We start from the raw sequence: 20,046 nt of genomic DNA on the forward strand, positions 1-20,046 counted from the left end.
CAAAAAATTAGCCAGGCGTGGTGGTGGGTGCCTGTAGTCCCAGCTACTCAGGAGGCTGAGGCAGGAGGATGACGTGAACTTGGGAGGTGGAGCTTGCAGTGAGCCGAGATCGCGCCACTGCACTCCAGCCTGGGAGACAGAGCGAGACTCTGTCTCAAAAAAAAAAAAAAAAAAAAAACAACACAACTTAAAAAACTAAATCCTACCCCTCAAGTGAATGAACTGCACACTGATGGCAATTAAGGAGTCTTGCTAGATTCTCTCAAATTAGGTGCAAGGAAAAATTGACCACAATAGCATTTCTCAAGAGCCAAGCACCTTTCAATGAAACGATGGGAATTTGTTGCCTCTTTAAAGCCACTGAATTCCTATTTAAAGCATTCTCATTGTTCAAAAAATTTACCAGTAGTTCATTATGTTCATCTCATTATACTAGGTAGGAAGACATAATAAGGGAAATAAAACACTCACTTTTTAGACTGATAAAATAATTATAGGTATATGCAAAATATTAAATTCAGATTCAATAACAGTTAAAAGCCAGATCTTTGTATTATTATTTTTACATTTAGACTGAAAGGAAGTAGCTTTGTCCACTGAAAAGGACAATGGCTTTGGAGCCAAAAGGCCCAGGTTAAATTCCCAACCCGTCCCTAAATGCTGGAAAGCTGGAGACCTCAGAGAAGCAGTCATCTGTCAGTTGCTGCAATCCATAGGAACTTTGGGGATGGAACATGCGTATTCAGCAGCAAGAACCCAGCAGACACTCAGAAAGCACAACACTGACTCGGCACAACTCTGCACCCATGGCATGCCCTTGCCCAGCAGCTGGACGGCTGGCAATCCACACGCGGCTCCCCTCAGCCTCCCCCTCACCAGCCTCCTGGGGAGTCTCAATACTGCCTGGAAATCACGTGCAACTTCTACGCCATTTACTGCCTGGCGATGCTGGACAAATACATGGCAATCATACGAGCTCTGTGCTCCCTGGTGATGGTGAGCAAGTATCTCACCTTCCTCGCTGCTCACTCTCAACAATTGACCTTGCTTCATATCTCACTGGAAGCAGCCAGAAAAAAAACTGCCTCTGCCACCCCTTCCAGCCCGCCTGCGTCATCAGCTGTCTCCCCACCTCCCTCCTGCTGGCTTGAAGGTGGGCATAGTGAGGGGGACACAAGGTGTGCAGGTGAGGGCAGTGGCCCACCCCAGAGCAGGGCTATCATATCTCTGATATTGTCTGGAATTGCTGGTTCATGGAGATACTAAAAGCAGACCAACACTTCATTTGTGTGATCATTACTTTCAAATTCTCTAAAGATAGCACATGCCTGATTGCCTGCACCCAGGAAGATGCCCCCACAGCCCTGTGTGAGAAGGTTACTAGACAAAGGGTGCATGATGGCTTGTGTGTGCGGAATTCACTCTCTCCGATGATTGTTCTCCAGGTCATCAATTCTTCCCTCTGTACTAGATCTTTCCATTGGCCTATAAGCATACTCTTATTCTCCTATCTTAAAATGAAAACATCTCCTGATCCCCACTCCCCCAACCCATTTCTCTCCTCTTTACAGTAAAACTCTCCTACCAGAAAGAGGAAATAAGGAGGAAAGGCAATAGGTCAACCCAGCCTTGCTGGCGTGAAGGTGGAGCCCTTGGAAGGCACTGGAGTCCCGGGAGCGAGCCCCTCCCTGGGTTCACAGAAAGACTTTCTCTGTGAACTAGCAGGGAGGTAACGACCTAAGAGAATTCTTTCCTACCAACAACACATGAAATCAAAATTTAACAAAGCAGAACATTGCTTCGTCAATGAAAATCTCTCACAGATACTGCCAATTGATATTGTTTTTTCCAGGAAACGTTCTATTCCTAAGAAACCCAAAATGCTTCCCGAACAAGAAGAGATTAGAGTAATACATTTTTCTTCATAGGAGGCCAAGTTGTTTCCAATGTGCTTCCTGCTAATCCTACAATAATCCAATGATTTAGGCGGAAAGGGGTTTGCAATCCCCAGTCCAAAGTTAGGAAACTGAGGCTGAGAGAGGAAAAGCAACTTGCTCAAGTCCTTATGGGCAAGAGGCAGGGACCAGATTCTCTCCTACCTGCATTTGACACGAGTTATGTTTGGCTACAGCCCATGAGCTGAGTTCCTCCAAGTTATAGCTAAAATACTTAAGACTCTACACCCAGCAGCATCTGAAATAAAACTCATTAGAGCAAAGAGCGTAATCCCCAAAGCACATGTCAACTTCAGATGTGTTCATTTCAGCGTCCATTGAGCAGTAACCACAGGTGGGCCCAGACACTGGAGACAGAGATGAATCAGGCATGAGATCCAGGCCCTGCCACAAAAGGAGGCCACCATCTCACTGAATAGATAGACATGTCACAGCACAATCTCATTTAATGGTTTTCACTGAAATTATTTCATAGACATGTCACAGAACAATCTCACGTAATGGTTTTTACTGAAATTATTTCCCAATACCTGTAAGTATTCTTGGTTCCTAGGATGCTCTCAGGAAAATGGGAATTCTGTGACATGTAACAGAGCTGAACTTCTGGGGACCACAGGGCTATTACAACGGGTCTCCTAGTTCAAAGGTACACAAAGCACTGCCTAGAGATTACATAAATAAAACTATTTTGCATGTGTATATGACAAAGTGTTGGAGACTACTGGAAATAAACTACTGCTCAGCTATTCCACACCACCTGAAGGCCTGAGGACCCTGGGTGGCACCTGGCCTTGGCCATCTGTTATGAATTTGCATAACACATGTCTGTGTGCTCAGCTCTCTCAGGCAGGGAAACTGGACCTAGAGCTCCCGAGGTGGAGACAGAGACAAACACAGCAACCTGGAACGACTCTCACATAACAGAAGGCTCTGCCACGTGACGTGGGCCATAAGAGTGGGGTGATCCCGATCTGGACAGGCTGCCATGGACAGGAGAGGCTTCTCAGCCGAGGGACAACCAGAGCTCAGTGCTGCAGGGCAGTGAAACCCCAGGAAGGGCACATGGGCAAGAGACATGCAGGCTCAGGGAGGAAACACACAGAGTGCCGTGGAGGCGGGAGGTAGGGAAATGAGTGGATCTGCTGACAACACAGGAACCTGTGCCCACAGGGAAAGAGATCCCCAGCACAGTCACTGGGCAGGCACTGGCAGCTCCTGAGAGAGCCAGGAGTCTGCCAGCAGAGCAAAGGCAAGGAGAAACTGTGTCTGAAGGGGCTGGCCCCAAAGGAGAGGCCCCACGTGCCTGAGCTGCGCCAGCTCCCCTGCGTGTCCACACCCTGGATTCCGCATGGCCCCATCACATGGCTCCCCCTAGAATGTGAGGTCACTGGAAACAGCATCTGGCTAGCCTTGGACACCTCGGTGCACCTGGAGGACAGCAAGTGGCCATGGCAGAAAGAGGGAGGGAGAAGGAAGGAGTACATCGGCCCAAGACGGGTGGGACTGACACCAAAGAGCCTATCCAGGGATGAGAGCAGAGATGATGGCCTGAGACACAGGTCTGCAGAGGAGTCAGGCCAAGCAGGCATGACACCATCACTGACTAGACATGGCCAACAACAGAGACAGGGGAGGCAGATGTGCTCCCAAGGGAGCAAGGACAGGTCTGATGGGCAGGATCAGGTGGTTTTGGGCAGGACATCAGCATGCAGATGCCTACTAGGAGCAGGCAGCGCAAGACGGGGTGGGGTTCAGCTACAGTGGGGCAGAGAAATGGAGTCAGCATGCAAGGAGGAACATCAAGCCTAAAGATGGAAAGTGTCAGGAAGCCAAATCCTTCCAAAGGCCCTGTCTCAGTCCATCCGAGTAGCTATCACAAAATGCCACGACTGGGTGGCTTATTAACAGAAATTTATTTCTCACAGTTCTGGAGGCTGGGAAGTCTGAGATAGAGGCACTGGCAGAATCAATGCTTGGCGATGGCTGCTTCCTGGTTCATAGCTGGCGCCTTCTTGCTGTGTCCTCACATGGTGGAAGGGGCAAGGTAGCTCTTTGTGGTTTCTTTTATAAGGGCACTAATTCCATTCACAAGGGCCCCACCCTCATGACCTGACCACCTCCCAAAGGCCCCACCTGCTAGGCCATTACATTAGGGGGTAGGTTTTGATCTATGAATTTTAGGAGGAAACAAACATTAAGCTCATAGCAAGCAACAAACAGAAGACCCAGTCCTTAGTGACAGAGAAAGCCCTTAGGGAGAAGGTGGAAGAGAAGAGGGGCTGCTCCTGAAAAGTGCAGCAAGAATGGGGAGGGCAGGCACCGGATCTAGCCATGAGGAAGACACTGGTAACCTCAAAAAGTGAGATTTCCCTAACATGGCCACAGAGTCGCACAAGGTGGCTGAGATCAAGGCAGGGATATTCAGAAAGTAGGCACCCTCATCAGGCCTGGGGAAGGTTTGCTCTAACAAAAGGAAGCATCCTTTGGCCGGCTGAGTGACAATGGCTACCGCCAAGCACTGGCTACACTGGACAAATGACTTTTACCAGCTTTCCAAGACTTCCAAGCCTTTGAGTAAAAGGCCAGCATCTATGTTAAAATTATAAAATAATAAGAGGTCTTGTCAGCAGGGAGGCGAGCGTGCAGAAAGAGTGTGCAGAGAGCATGTGAAAAGGCCAGAGGGGAGGCAGCCCAGTGTGTCCTGAGCCTCCACATCTCTCTGGCCTGCAAGGCAGCCTCTTTTGGGTCATCCGCCCACGGAGGACTGCTCAGAGGTTTCCAGGGAGTCTGGCTTTCGGGACCAGCCCTATGCCCACGACCACTTCTCCCTACAAAGTTGTTCTGCAGCACAGACACACACGCACAGACACGCACAAGGGTGGTGGAGTCTGCTGCTCTCATGAACGAATACTGCCATGGCAAAGGAGCCAAGAGCCTCAAAGACACTCGCTCATAACTTCTGACCAGTGGTTTTCCTCCTTGAGATCCTGCCTTCGTGATCATCCAAAACTAGAACCGGGATTATGCACTAAGATATTCAACACACATGCAAGTTCCCAGAAGCAACCGAAGTGCTCAGCAGTGGACAAATCCTGACACTCACAAAACAAATTATGATACAGCCACTGAAAATCATATTTCAAAGAATACTGAATGGCACAGGGAAACGCTCCTAATGAACACTAAGTTTTAAAGAATGGAATACTCAGCCATTTGGTATGAATACAATTTTGTTATTAATGGATAGATATTATTTATGAATAGATGGAAGGAAGGAGAGCTGGCCAGGATTAAAGGAAATATACCAAAATTTTCACTGTGAAACTTTTTTAAAAAATAACTTCTGCCTGTAATCCCAGCACTTCAGGAGGGCAAGGTGGGCAGATCACGAGGTCAGGAGTGCGAAACCAGCCTGGCCAATATGGTGAAACCCCGTCTCTACTAAAAATACAAAAAATTAGCCGGGGGTGGTGGCATGCACCTATAATCCCAGCTACTCAAGAGGCTGAGGCAGGAGAATTGCTTGAACCTGGGAGGTGGAGGATGCAGTGAGCGGAGATCGTGCCACTGCACTCCAGCCTGGGTGACAGAGCAAGACTGTCTCAAAATAATAATAAAAATAATAACATCTGTATTTTCTACAATGGGTCTAAACAACATTTAAAAATCGGAAACACTGCGAGGCACGGTAAAGGATAACACAGCAGATCCAACATGGTTCAGGAGGATCCACTCTAAGCTGCTCAGGCAAGGATGGTGTCTTATTCAAGTCCATGTCCCCAGCCTGGCACATGATAGGTGTTCAACTAATGAGGAAGCTGAGTCGCACGCTGCAAATCATGAAGACCGTGAGCAGAGGAAAGGGGAAAGCCTTGGCTGAAGTGCCTGGGAAGTTACGGGGGGAGGCACTTGAATGGATCTTGAAAAGCAGCCAGACCTGCACAGGAGGTCACATAAGGGGCTCCCAGACTCCAGAATGCATCAGGCATGGGCTCTACCCCCGACCCCACCCCTCCGAACACTCCCTCATTCAATCCCCCACCTCTCTGCTGGCCGGCCCATGATCCCCACTCTACAATACAGGACGGAGGGTCCCTCAGCCAGGGAAGTGCAGGGGCAAGCAGAACCCGGATCTGCCTGACCCAGGCCCAGGGCTCCACAGTGCCACATGGCCTGTCCAGGGTCAGCGCAAGTGAAGAACGTATGGCCACACAGAGCCCACAAAACCACAAAACTCCCCAAAGGAGCAGAGGTCTTGGACACAGGGCTGGTCCTGACAGCCAGGCTCCCCAGGGGGGCTCTGTGCTGCTCCTACCATTGCAATCTCATATTTAAAAGCAGCCTGTTCCAAAAGCCCAGAGGAGAGAGCATGGTGCTCCCTTTTCAACAGAACATATGAGTGCCTCCCAGGCCTCCCACGGGGAGGGCAGCTGCACTCGTTGGGGACGTTCATAAAGCAGCGTATAAATGGCAAAATGCCAAAGCACACAGAGAGGGCGCCGGGTCAGGCTGCATCCCCCAAATATTAAGAATTGTTAATCCGCCAAAATAACAACAAAGGAGCCACTTTTGTTTTCTATAGTGGACTAATATGAAAAAAATATATCTTGCACCCTGAAATATACTCATAATTATGTTGTCAGCTAATCCTGATGAAGATGCTATAATTTGGATGCATTTTTAGGCCCAATTACTGTGCACTCATCCTTATCAAAAGAATTCAAAGGGAAAATGACATATTCAGCACAAAGAAAATCACGAAAGTTTGGGGTTTGAGCATTCAATTCCTAGTAACCATTTGCCAGGTTTTAGCCAGCTACTCTGTACTATTAAAATGGAAAATCCTAAAATAACTGTACTAATAAGTCCTCATTTCTGATCTCTGATTTGTAAACATTCCCAGCCAAGAACAGCCAGGTTCTGTCTGCAACCTCTGACCTCCCTGCCTGCTCTGGGACCTTGGGACAAGCAAGGTGTTTCGACCCAACTCCTTCCAGAAGGCAGCTAAGAACTGGAATATGAATTCATAGGCCCCGAGAGGAAGACTGAGTCCCTTGCACTTAGGGAGGGTTCCAGGATGCAGCAGGAGGTGGCCACTTCTCTGACCATGGGCTGCAGACATGATCAGATGGAGTTGGCCTACTCTGAGGGACCCCTCCCCAACTTTCAGGCCCTCAAGGAAAGGGGTGACGAGGGTCAGTTGGGCCTTGAGCTGGAGTCACGGATGCTCACAGCCAGCTCACATCCAGCCAACTCATAGAAAGCTCTGGCACCCTGCACATGAGGCAGAGTGTCCTCCTCTTGCTGCTGCTGTCCTCTGTACATCCACCTGGTGGGAGTCTCAAGGGCAGGATGAGTGGAACAAGACAGGGTTCAGGCTTTATGGGGTCCCCCAGCTCTTACACTGGCTTTTAATATTTCCATTATTGTTTATTACAAAAGGTACATAGGAGTACATGCTCATGGTAACAGTAAACAGAACAGCAGTCTATAGAATACAGACAGCCCCCGAGCATCCCCTCTGAGAGTCAGAGCATCACTGAGTATAGTGTGGTGCCTGTATCCTTCCGGACCTTTTGCTGTGCATCACAGACAGAGAGAGATGGACAGGAGAAGGGGGATGAATATCACCTTCACAGCAGAAAAACCTTGTACAAACCCTTCCCCACTGGGGTCTCCAGAGCCCTGTGCCCCTCCATACCCCTCTGCCTCCCCTGAGGTCCTGCAGGCTGGGCTTGACACAGAAGGACGACAGAGGAGGTAGCTGTTATTGTTGACATGGAGGGTCTCAGGGGCCTCAAGTAAAAACTCAAAATACACTACCCAACAGGTAACAGAGCACCCCTTCCCATTCCCAGCTGGGCTAGTGTCAGAGAAGGCCTAGTACAGAGCCAAGACTTTCACCAGCATCCAGCAGTAATGAAGCTATCATCGTCCACTGAAGTGTCACTGGAGGCCCCATGGAGGGTAGTACTAAGGCGCCCTTGCCCCTCCTAGCTAGCATTGGTATCAGCAGCAGGCTCCCAGTTGGGAGCCTGAACTCCCACCCCCATCCACCAGTTATGAGGTGCACTTTTCTCCAGGCATCAAAGAGACTGAGTGGGGAACCTAAACTTCTACCCCCACTGGCAGTAACAAGGCAGTACCCCCTTGTCTTCACCAAAGCAGTGTCAGGTGGAGCCTGCTAAAACCGAAGATTTAAATAAGATCCAGAGTCTCTTAACATAAGACTGAAAATGCCCAAGATTCGATTAAAAATCATTCCTCGTGATTTTCCAAGAGCCAGGAAAATATCAATTGTAATGAGAAAAGACGATTAACAGACACCAATACTAGGTGGTACAGATGTCAGAATTAGCTGGCAAGGGCTTAAAGTAACCATCACAAAAATGACTTCACGATCAAGGATAAGCCTGTCTACAACAAGCAAAAAAACATTGTGTCTCAGCAAAGAAATCAGAGATATAAGAGAAAACCCAAATAAAAATTTTACAACAGAAAAATACAGCAAGAACAAAACCTTCAAAGGATGGGCTCAAAGCAGAATGAAAAGGAGAGAAAAATAACACAAAAAAGAAATTGAAAAAGAAAAGAACAGTGCCCCAAGGACCAGTGGGACTATAACAAAAGATTAATATTTGTGATATGAGTCCCAAAAAAAGAAAAAGAGAGTAGAAGTGGGAAAGTATTCAAAGAAATTATAGCTGAAAACTTTCCAAGTTTGACAAAAGATATAAATCCACTAATTCAAGAAGCTGAGCAAACCCCGGACAGGATAAACCCAAAGAAATCCACGCCAAGTGCAGCCATAAAAAAGAATGAGTTCATATCCTTTGAAGGGACATGGATGAAGGTGGAAACCATCATTCTCAGCAAACTAACACAGGAACAGAAAACCAAATACCACATGTTCTCGCTCATGAGTGGGAGCTGAACAATGAGAACTCATGGACATAGGGAGGGGAACATCCCACACTGGGGCCTGTCAGGGGCTGGGAGGAAAGGGAAAGGAGAGCATTAGGAAAAACAGATAATGCATGCAGGGCTTACAACATAGATGACAGGTGGCTGGGCGCGGTGGCTCACGCCTGTAATCCCAGCACTTTGGGAGGCCAAGGTGGGCGGATCAGAGGTCAGGAGATCAAGACCATCCTGGCTAACACAGTGAAACTCTGTCTCTACTAAAAATACCAAAAAATTGGTCGGGCGTGGTGGTAGGCACCTGTAGTCCCAGCTACTTGGAAGGCTGAGGCAGGAGAATGGCGTGAACCTGGGAGGCAGAGCTTGCAGTGAGCTGGGATCGTCCACTGCACTCCAGCCTGGGTGACAGAGCGAGACTCCATCTCAAAATAAAAAAAACAAAACATAGATGACAGGTTGATAGATGCAGCAAGCCACCATGGCACATACATACCTATGTAACAAACCTTCATGTTCTGCACATGTATCCAAGAACTTAAAGTAAAATAAATTAAAAAAAAAAGAGGGGGGCAGCTCCAAGATGGCCGAATAGGAACAGCTCCAGTCTACAGCTCCCAGTGTGAGCGACACAGAAGATGGGTGATTTCTGCATTTCCAACTGAGGTACCGGGTTCATCTCACCGGGGCTCGTCGGACAGTGTGGGCAGGACAGTGGGTGCAGCCCACCAAGTGTGAGCTGAAGCAGGGAGAGGCATTGCCTCACCCAGGAAGCGCAAGGGGTCAGGGAATTCCCTTTCCTAGCCAAGGGAAAGGGTGACAGACAGCACCTGGAAAATCGGGTCACTCCCACCCTAATACTGCACTTTTCCAATGGTCTAAGCAAACGGCACAACAGGAGATTATATCCCACGCCTGGCTCAGAGGGTCCTATGCCCATGCAGCCTCACTCATTGCTAGCACAGCAGTCTGAGATCGAACTGCAAGGTGCCAGCAAGGCCGGGGGAGGGGCACCCACCATTGCTGAGGCTTGAGTAGGTAAACATAGCCACCGGAAGCTCGAACTGGGTGGAGCCCACCACAGCTCAAGGAGACCTGCCTGCCTCTGTAGACTCCACCTCTGGGGGCAGGACATAGCCGAACAAAAGGCAGCAGAAACCTCTGCAGACTTAAATGCCCCTGTCTGACAGCTTTGAAGAGAGTAGTGGCTCTCCCAGCACGGAGTTTGAGATCTGAGAACGGACAGACCCTCAAGTGGATCCCTGACCCCTGAGTAGCCTAACTGGGAGGCATCCCCAAGTAGGGGCAGACTGACACCTCACACGGCCAGGTACCCCTCTGAGACGAAGCTTCCAGAGGAATGATCAGGAAGCAACATTTGCTATTCAGCAATATTCACTGTTCTGCAGCCTCCACTGCTGATACCCAGGCAAACAGGGTCTGGAGTGGACCTCCAGCAAACTCCAACAGACCTGCAGCTGAGGGTCCTGACTGTTAGAAAGAAAACTAACAAACAGAAAGGACACCCACACCAAAACCCCATCTGTACGTCACCATCATCAAAGACCAAAGGTAGATAAAACCACAAAGATGGGGAAAAAACAGAGCAGAAAAGCTGAAAATTCTAAAATTCAGAGCACTTCTCCCCCTCCAAAGGAACGCAGCTCCTCACCAGCAAGGGAACAAAGCTGGACGGAGAATGACTTTGACAAGTTGAGGGAAGAAGGCTTCAGACGATCAAACTTCTCTGAGCTAAAGGAGGAAGTTCAAATCCATCGCAAAGAAGCTAAAAACCTTGAAAAAAGATTAGACAAATAGCTAACTAGAATAACCAGTGTAGAGAAGTCCTTAAATGACCTGATGGAGCTGAAAACCATGGCACGAGAACTACATGACGAATGCACAAGCTTCAGTAGCCGATTCGATCAAGTGGAAGAAAGGCTATCAGTGATTGAAGATCAAATGAATGAAATGAAGTGAGAAGAGAAGTTTAGAGAAAAAAGAGTAAAAAGAAATGAACAAAGCCTCCAAGAAATATGGGACTATGTGAAAAGACCAAATCTACCTCTGATTAGTGTACCTGAAAGTGATGGGGAGAATGGAAACAAGGTGGAAAACACTCTCCAGGAGAACTTCCCCAACCTAGCAAGGCAGGCCAACATTCAAATTCAGGAAATACAAAGAATGCCACAAAGATACTCCTCAAGAAGAGCAGCTCCAAGACACATAATTGTCAGATTCACCAAAGTTGAAATGAAGGAAAAAATGTTAAGGGCAGCCAGAGAGAAAGGTCGGGTTACCCACAAAGGGAAGCCCATCTAACTAACAGTGGATCTCTCGGCAGAAACTCTACAAGCCAGAAGAGAGTGGGAGCCAATATTCAACATTCTTAAAGAAAAGAATTTTCAACCCAGAATTTCATATCCAGCCAAACTAAGCTTCATAAGTGAAGGAGAAATAAAAGCCTTTACAGACAAGCAAATGCTGAGAGATTTTGTCACCATCAGGCCTGCCCTAAAAGAGCTCCTGAAGGAAGCACTAAACATAGAAAGGAACAACTGGTACCAGCCACTGCAAAAACATGACAAATTGTAAAGACCATCGATGCTATGAAGAAACTGCATCAACTAACGACCAAAATAACCAGCTAACATCATAATGACAGGATCAAATTCACACATAACAATATTAACCTTAAATATAAATGGGCTAAATGCTCCAATTAAAAGACACAGACTGGCAAATTGGATAAAGAGTCACAATCCATCAGTGTGCTGTATTCAGGAGACCCATCTCATGTGCAGAGACACACATAGGCTCAAAAATAAAGGGATGGAGGAAGATCTACCAAGCAAATGGACAACAAAAAAAGGCAGAGGTTGCAATCCTAGTCTCTGATAAAACACACTTTAAACAAACAAAGATCAAAAGAGACAAAGAAGGTCAGTACATAATGGTAAAGGGACCGATTCAACAAGAAGAGCTAACCATCCTAAATATATATGCACCCAATACAGGAGCACCTAGATTCATAAAGTAAGTCCTTAGAGATCTACAAAGAGACTTAGACTCCCACACAAGAATAATTGGAGACTTTAACACCCCACTGTCAACATTAGACAGATCAATGAGACAGAAAGTTAACAAGGATATCCAAGAATCGAACTCAGCTCTGCACCAAGCAGACCTAATAGACATCTACAGACCTCTCCACCTCAAATCAACAGAATACATTCTTCTCAGCACCACATTGCACTTAATTCAAAATTGACCCCATAGTTGGAAGTAAAGCACTCCTCAGCAAATGGAAAAGAACAGAAATTATAACAAACTGTCTCTCAGACCACAGTGCAATCAAATTAGAACTCAGGATTAAGAAACTCACTCAAAACCACTCAACTACATGGAAACTGAACAACCTGCTCCTGAATGACTACTGGGTACATAACAAAATGAAAGCAGAAATAAAGATGTTCGAAACCAATAAGAACAAAGACACAACATACCAGAATCTCTGGGACACATTTAAAGCAGTGCATAGAGGGAAATTTATACCACTAAATGCCCACAAGAGAAAGCAGGAAAGATCTGAAATTGACACCATAACATCACAATTAAAAGAACTAGAGAAGCAAGAGCAAACACATTCAAAACCTAGCAGAAGGCAAGAAATAACTAAGATCAGAGAAGAACTGAAGGAGATAGAAACACACAAAAAAAAACCTTCAAAAACTCAATGAATCCAGGAGCTGGTTTTTTGAAAAGATCAACAAAATTGATAGACTGCAAGCAAGACTAAAAGAAGAAAAGAGAGAAGAATCAAATAGACACAATAAAAAATGATAAAGGGGATATCACCACTGATCCCACAGAAATACAAACTACCATCAGAGAATACTATAAACACCTCTACACAAATAAACTAGAAAATCTAGAAAAAATGGATAAATTCCTCGACACATACACCCTTCCAAGACTAAACCAGGAAGAAGTTGAATCCCTGAATAAACCAATAACAGGCTCTAAAATTGAGGCAATAATTAATAGCCTACCAACCAAAAAAAGTCCAGGACCAGACGGATTCACAGCTGAATTCTACCAGAGGTACAAGGAGGAGCTGGTACCATTCCTTCTGAAACTGTTCCAATCAATAGAAAAAGAGGGAATCCTCCCTAACTCATTTTATGAGGCCAGCATTATCCTGATACCAAAGCCTGGCAGAGACACAACAACAAAAGAGAATTTTAGACCAATATCCCTGATGAACATTGATGCAAAAATCCTCAATAAAATACTGGCAAACTGAATCCAGCAGCACATCCAAAAGCTTATCCACCATGATCAAGCAGGCATTTCATCCCTGGGATGCAAGGCTGGTTCAACATATCCAAATCAATAAACGTAATCCAGCATATAAACAGAACCAAAAACAAAAACCACATGATTGTCTCAATAGATGAAGAAAAGGCCTTTGACAAAATTCAACAGCCCTTCATGCTAAAAACTCTCAATAAATTAGGTATTGATGGGATGTATCTCAAAATAATAAGAGCTATTTATGACTAACCTACAGCCAGTATCATACTGAATGGGCAAAAACTGGAAGCATTCCCTTTGAAAACTGGCACAAGACCAGGATGCCCTCTCTCACGACTCCTATTCAACACAGTGTTGGAAGTTCTGGCCAGGGCAATCAGGCAGCAGAAAGAAAGAAAGGGTATTCAATTAGGAAAAGAGGATGTCAAATTGTCCCTGTTTGCAGATGACATAATTGTATATTTAGAAAACCCCATCATCTCAGCCCAAAATCTCCTTAAGCTGATAAGCAACTTCAGCAAAGTCTCAGGATACAAAATCAACGTACAAAAATCACAAGCATTCTTATACACCAGTAACAGACAAACAGAGAGCCAAATAATGAGTGAACTCCCATTCACAATTGCTTCAAAAAGAATAAAATACCTAGGAATACAACTTACAAGGGATGTGAAGGACCTCTTCAAGGAGAATTATAAACCACTGCTCAATGAAATAAAAGAGGATACAAACAAATGGAAGAACATTCCATGCTCATGGGTAGGAAGAATCAATATCGTGAAAATGGCCATACTGCCCAAGGTAATTTATAGATACAATGCCATCCCCATCAAGCTACCAATGACTTTCTTCACAGAATTGGAAAAAACTACTTTAAAGTTCATATGGAACCAAAAAAGAGCCCGCATTGCCAAGACAATCCTAAGCCAAAAGAACAAAGCTGGAGGCATAAAGCTGGAGGTGGGAACTGAACAATGAGAACACTTGGACACAGGAAGGGGAACATCACACACCGGGGCCTGTCATAGGGTGGGGGCAGGGCGGAAGGATAGCATTAGGAGATATACCTAATGTAAATGACAAGTTAATGGGTGCAGCACACCAACATGGCACATGTATACATATGTAACAAACCTGCACATTGTGCACATGTACCCTAGAACTTAAAATATAATAATAAAAAAAAGAAATCCACACCAAGACACATCATAATCAAATCTCTGAAAACTAAAGACAAAGAAAAAATGTAAAAGTAACGAAAAAAAGTCTGTAGAGGAAAATTATGTGAATGACAGCAGGTTTATCATCACACACAATGGAACTCAGAAAGAAATGGCACAACATTTTTCAAATGTTGAAAGAAAAGAACTCTCCATCTAAAATTCCATGTCCAGTGAAAATATCCTTCAGGAATGGAGGGGAAATCAAGACATTTTCAAAGGAAGAAAAACTGGCATAATTTGTCATCAGTAGATATAACCTAATAGAATGGCTAAAGGAAGTTCCCTAAACAGGAAGAAAATATAAAAACAATCAACCTTAGAATATCAAAAAGAAAGAAACAAGAAAGGAAAGTATAAAAATATGGGTAAATACACCAGATTTTCTTCTTAAGTTTCCTAAATTATGTTTGACGGTTGAAACAAAAAGTCTATCTCTGTGGGAAGTGGTTCACAATGTATGTAGAAGAAATACAACAATTATACCATGAATGAGGGACGGAGTCCTCTCAAACTTCTGCTCTGAGATGTTGACAACCTTCATAACTTCACTGTCAACCCTTGTACTGAATTCCCTTCCCTTCTACCACAGGCACACCCCAACAACAGTATACAAGGGCAACAATCCTCAAGTAAATCAGAGATGACTTGCTTTACAAGAGGAGAGGAGTAAAAACACTGCTATCTGTGCAGAAAGAAAGAATGGCAACATTGAGATACCCATTACTCAGCACAGTTCCTAGGCTTGAAAGAGAACTAACAAACACTTAGCTTAAAGGACTTCAGAATGAATGAAGAAGTGACCCATTCCAATGTTGCTGCAGTTTCCGCATATTTAACAGATAGGATCCTTCTGAGAATGCTAGAATCGGGGATTATGACACCAAGTCACTTCAGCCGTAAACCTTATTCTTGTACTTTTCTTTCTTGCTGGTAATTTTACATACCAGGATATATAGCTAGAATAGACTATATACCAATAATTTTGATAATGAATTCTATGATGTGTTCTGTCTGCTTGTATCTTTTCCTTCCTACCATGATACCAGTTACTTATAAGTGATCTGTGTAGTTTGAATGTATTTGAAGAACCTCAGTATATTTTAGCTCTACTCACTGATTTGACCTAAAAAAGCACCAAAAGGACGTAAGTATTCCCATGTATTTTAGAAGCCTAAAGTCAGTGACAGGAAACTCAATATCAAGAATTTGAAGCAAGTCAGGCGCAGTGGCTCACGCCTGCAATCCCAGCACTTTGAGAGGCCGAGGTGGGCAGATCACCTGAGGTCAGGAGTTCAAGACCAGCCTGGCCAAATGGTGAAATCCTGTCTCCACTAAAAACAGAAAAAATTGAGGTAGCTGGCAAGATGGCCGAATAGGAACAGCTTTGGTCTGCAGCTCCCAGTGAGAGCAAAGCAGAAGGTGGGTAATTTCTGCACTTCCAGCTGAGGTAGCCAGTTCATCATATTCGGTCTGGTTGGACAGTGGGTGCAGCCCCAGAGGGCAAGCCAAAGAAAGGTGGGGCATGGCCTCACCTGGGAAGCGCAAGGGGTTGGGAGATTTTCCCTTTCCTAGCAAAGGAAGCCGTGAGAGGCCGTACCGGGAGGAACGGTGCATTCCAGCCCAGGTACTGAGCTTTTCCCATGGTCTTCGCAATCGGCAGACCAGGAGATTTTCTCTGGTGCCTGGCTTGGCAGGTCCCACCCCCAAAGCCCAGCAAGCTAAGATCCACTGGCTCGAAATTCTCACTGCTAGCACAGCAGTCTGAGGCCGACCTGGGACGCTGGAGCTTGGTGGGGGAAGGGGCATCCATCACTGCTGAGGCCTGAGTAGGCATTTTACCCTCACAGTGTAACAAAAGCTGCCAGAAGTTCCAACTGGGTGGAGCCCACCACAGCTCCCTGGGACAGAGCACCTGTGGGAAGGGGCGGCTGTGGGTGGAGCCCCAGGAGACTTAAACGTCCCTTCCTGACAGCTCTGAAGAGAGCAGCGGTTCTCCCAGTACAGCATTCGAGCTCTGATATGGGGCAGACTACCTCCTCAAGTGGGTCCCTGACCTCCCCACCCCCTGTATCCAGACTGGGAGACACCTCCCAGTAGGGGCCAACAGACACCTCATACACGAGAGCTCTGGCTGGCATCTAGCAGGTGCCCCTCTGGGACGAAGCTTCCAGAGATAGGAACAGGCAGCAATCTTTGTTGTTCTGCAGCCTCCACTGGTGATACCCAGGCAAACAGGGTCTGGAGTGGACCTCCAGCAAACTCCAGCAGACCTGCAGCAGAGGGGCCTGTTAGAAGGAAAACTAACAAACAGAATGGAATACTATCAGCATCACCAACATCAAAGACCAAAGGTAGATAAATCAACGAAGATGGGGAGAAACCAGCGCAAAAAGGTTGAAAATTCCAAAAACCAGAATGCCTCTTCTCCTCCAAAGGATCACAACTCCTCACCAGCAAGGGGACAAAACTGGACGGAGAATGAGTTTGACAAACTGACAGAAGTAGGCTTCAGAAAGTGGGTAATAACAAACTCCTCCAAGCTAAAGGAGCATGTTCTAACCCAATGCAAGGAAGCTAAGAACCTGGAAAAAAGGTTAGACGAATTCCTAACTAGAATAACCAGCTTAGAGAACATAAATGACCTGATGGAGCTGAAAAACATTGCACGAAAATTTCATGAAGCATATACAAGTATCAATAGCTGAATCGATCAAGCAGAAGAAAAGATATCAGAAATTGAAGATCAACTCAATGAAATAAAGTGAGAAGACAAGATTAGAGAAAAAAGAGTGAAAAGAAGCAAACAAAGCCTCCAAGAAATATGGGACTATGTGAAAAGACCAAATCTACATTTGATTGGTACACCTGAAAGTGATAGGGAGAATGGAACCAAGCTGGAAAACACTCTTCAGTATATTATCCAGGAGAACTTCCCCAACCTAGCAAGGCCAGCCAACATTCAAATTCAAGAAATACAGAGACCACCATAAGAATATTCCTCAAGAAGAGCAACCCCAAGACACATAATCGTCAGATTCACCAAGGTTGAAATGAAGGCAACAGCCAGAGAGAAAGGTTGGATTAGCCACAAAGGGAAGCCCATCAGACTAACAGTGGATCTCTCAGCAGAAACCCTACAAGCCAGAAGAGAGTGGGGGCCAATACTCAACATTCTTAAAGAAAAGAAATTTCAACCCAGAATTTCATATCCAGCCAAACTAAGCTTCATAAGTGAAGGAGAAATAAAATCCTTTACAGACAAGCAAATGCTGAGAGATTTTGTCACCACCAGGCCTGTCTTACAAGAGTTCCTGAAGGAAGCACTAAACATGAAAAGGAACAACTGGCACCAGCCACTGCAAAAACATACCAAATTGTAAAACCCATCGGCACTATGAAGAAACTGCATCAACTAACGGGGAAAATAACCAGCTGGCATCATGATGACGGATCAAATTCACACATAACAATATCAACCTTAAATGTAAATGAGCTAAATGCCCCAATTAAAAGACACAGACTGGCAAATTAGATAAATAGTGTGCTGTATTCAGAGACCCATTTCATGTGCAAAGACACACATAGGCTCAAAATAAAGGGATGGAGGAAGATCAACCAAGCAAATGGAAAGGAAAAAAAAAAAAAAAAAAGCAGGGGTTGCAATTCTAGTCTCTGATAAAACACACTTTAAACCAACAAAGATGAAAAGAGACAAAGAAGTGCATTACATACTGGTAAAGGGATCAATGCAACAAGAAGAGCTAACTATCCTAAATATATATGCACTCGATACAGGAGCACCCAGATTCATAAAATAACTTCTTAAAGACCTACGAAGAGACTTAGACTCCCACACAATAATAGTGGGAAACTTTAACACCCCACTGTCAATATTAGATCGATGAGACAGAAAATTAACAAGGATATCCAGGACTTGAACTCAGCTCTGGACCAAGTGGACCTAATAGACATCTATAGAACTCTCCACCCCAAATCAACAGAATAAACATTCTTCTCAGCACCACATTGCACTTATTCTGAAATTGACCACATAATTGGAAGTAAAACACTCCTCAGCAAATGCAAAAGAACGGAAATCATAACAGTCTCGCAGACCATAGTGCAATCAAATTAGAACTCAGGATTAAGAAACTCACTCAAAACCGCACAACTACATGGAAACTGAACAACCTGCTTCTGAATGACTACTGGGTAAATAACGAAATGAAGATGTTGTTTGAAACCAATGAGAACAAAGACACAACATACCAGAATCTCTGGGACACATTTAAAGCAGTGTGTAGGGGGAAATTTATAGCACTAAATCCCCACAAGAAAAAGTAGGAGAGATCTAAAATTGACACCCTAACGTCACAGGTAAAAGAACTAGAGAAGCAACAGCAAACAAATTCAAAAGCTAGCAGAAGACAAGAAATAACTAAGATCAGAGCAGAACTAAAGGAGACAGAGACACAAAAAACCCTTCAAAAAAAAATCAATGAATCCAGTAGCTCGTTTTTTGAAAAGATCAACAAAATAGATACACTGCTAGCAAGACTAATAAAGAAGAAAAGAGAGAAGAAACAAATAGACGTGATGAAAATTGATAAAGGGGCTATCACTACCAATCCCACAGAAATACAAACTACCATCAGAGAATACTATAAACATCTCTACGCAAATAAACTAGAAAATCTAGAAGAAATGGACAAATTCCTGGACACATACATCTCCCAAGACTAAACCAGGAAGAAGTCGAATCCCTGAATAGACCAATAACAAGTTCTGAAATTGAGGCAGTAATTAATAGCCTACCAACCAAAAAAAGTCCAGGACCAGATGGATTCACAGCCAAATTCTACCAGCGGTATAAAGAGAAGCTGGTACCATTCCTTCTGAAACTATTCCAAACAATAGAAAAAGAGGGAATTCTCCCTAACTCATTTTATGAGGCCAGCAGCATCCTGATACCAAAACCTAGCACAGACAAAAAAAAATAAAAAAATAAAAAATTGAGGCCAATATCCTGATGAACATCAATGCAAAAATCCTCAATAAAATACTGGCAAACCAAATCCAGCAGCACATCAAAAAGCTTGTCCACCAGGATCAAGTTGGCCTCATCCCTAGGATGCAAGGCTAGTTCAACATACATTAATAAATAAACATAATCTATCACATAAACAGAACCAATGACAAAAACCACAATTATCTCAATGGACTCTGAAAAGGCCTTTGACAAAATTCAACAGCGCTTCATGCTAAAAACTCTCAATAAACTAGGTATTGATGGAACATATCTCAAAATAATAAGAGCTATTTATGACAAACCCACAGCCAATATCATATTGAATGGGCAAACCTGGAAGCATTCCCTTTGAAAACTGTCACACGACAAGGATGCCCTCTCTCACCACTCCTATTTAACATAGTATTGGAAGCTCTGGCCAGGGCAATCAGGCAAAAGAAAGAAAAAAAGGGTATTCAATTAGGAAAAGAGGAAGTCAAATTGTCTCTGTTTGCAGAAGATGTGACTGTATATTTAGAAAACCCCATCGTCTCGGCCCCAAATCTCCTTAAGCTGATAAGCAACGTAAGCAAAGTCTCAGGATACAAAATCAATGTGCAAAAAT

At 44.7% G+C, this 20,046-nt stretch overlaps 1 protein-coding gene across 3 annotated transcripts in view; it reads right to left on the reverse strand.

Moving 5' to 3' along the window:
- Positions 1 to 20,046, reverse strand: part of ZFAT (zinc finger and AT-hook domain containing) — a 240,521-nt gene that overhangs the window by 185,586 nt on the left and 34,889 nt on the right. The gene's annotated exons all lie outside the window — the stretch shown is intronic.

This window comes from Hylobates moloch, unplaced genomic scaffold (assembly GCF_009828535.3).
Source record: "Hylobates moloch isolate HMO894 unplaced genomic scaffold, HMol_V3 SCAFFOLD_9, whole genome shotgun sequence".
NCBI classification, from domain to species: Eukaryota; Metazoa; Chordata; class Mammalia; order Primates; family Hylobatidae; genus Hylobates; species Hylobates moloch.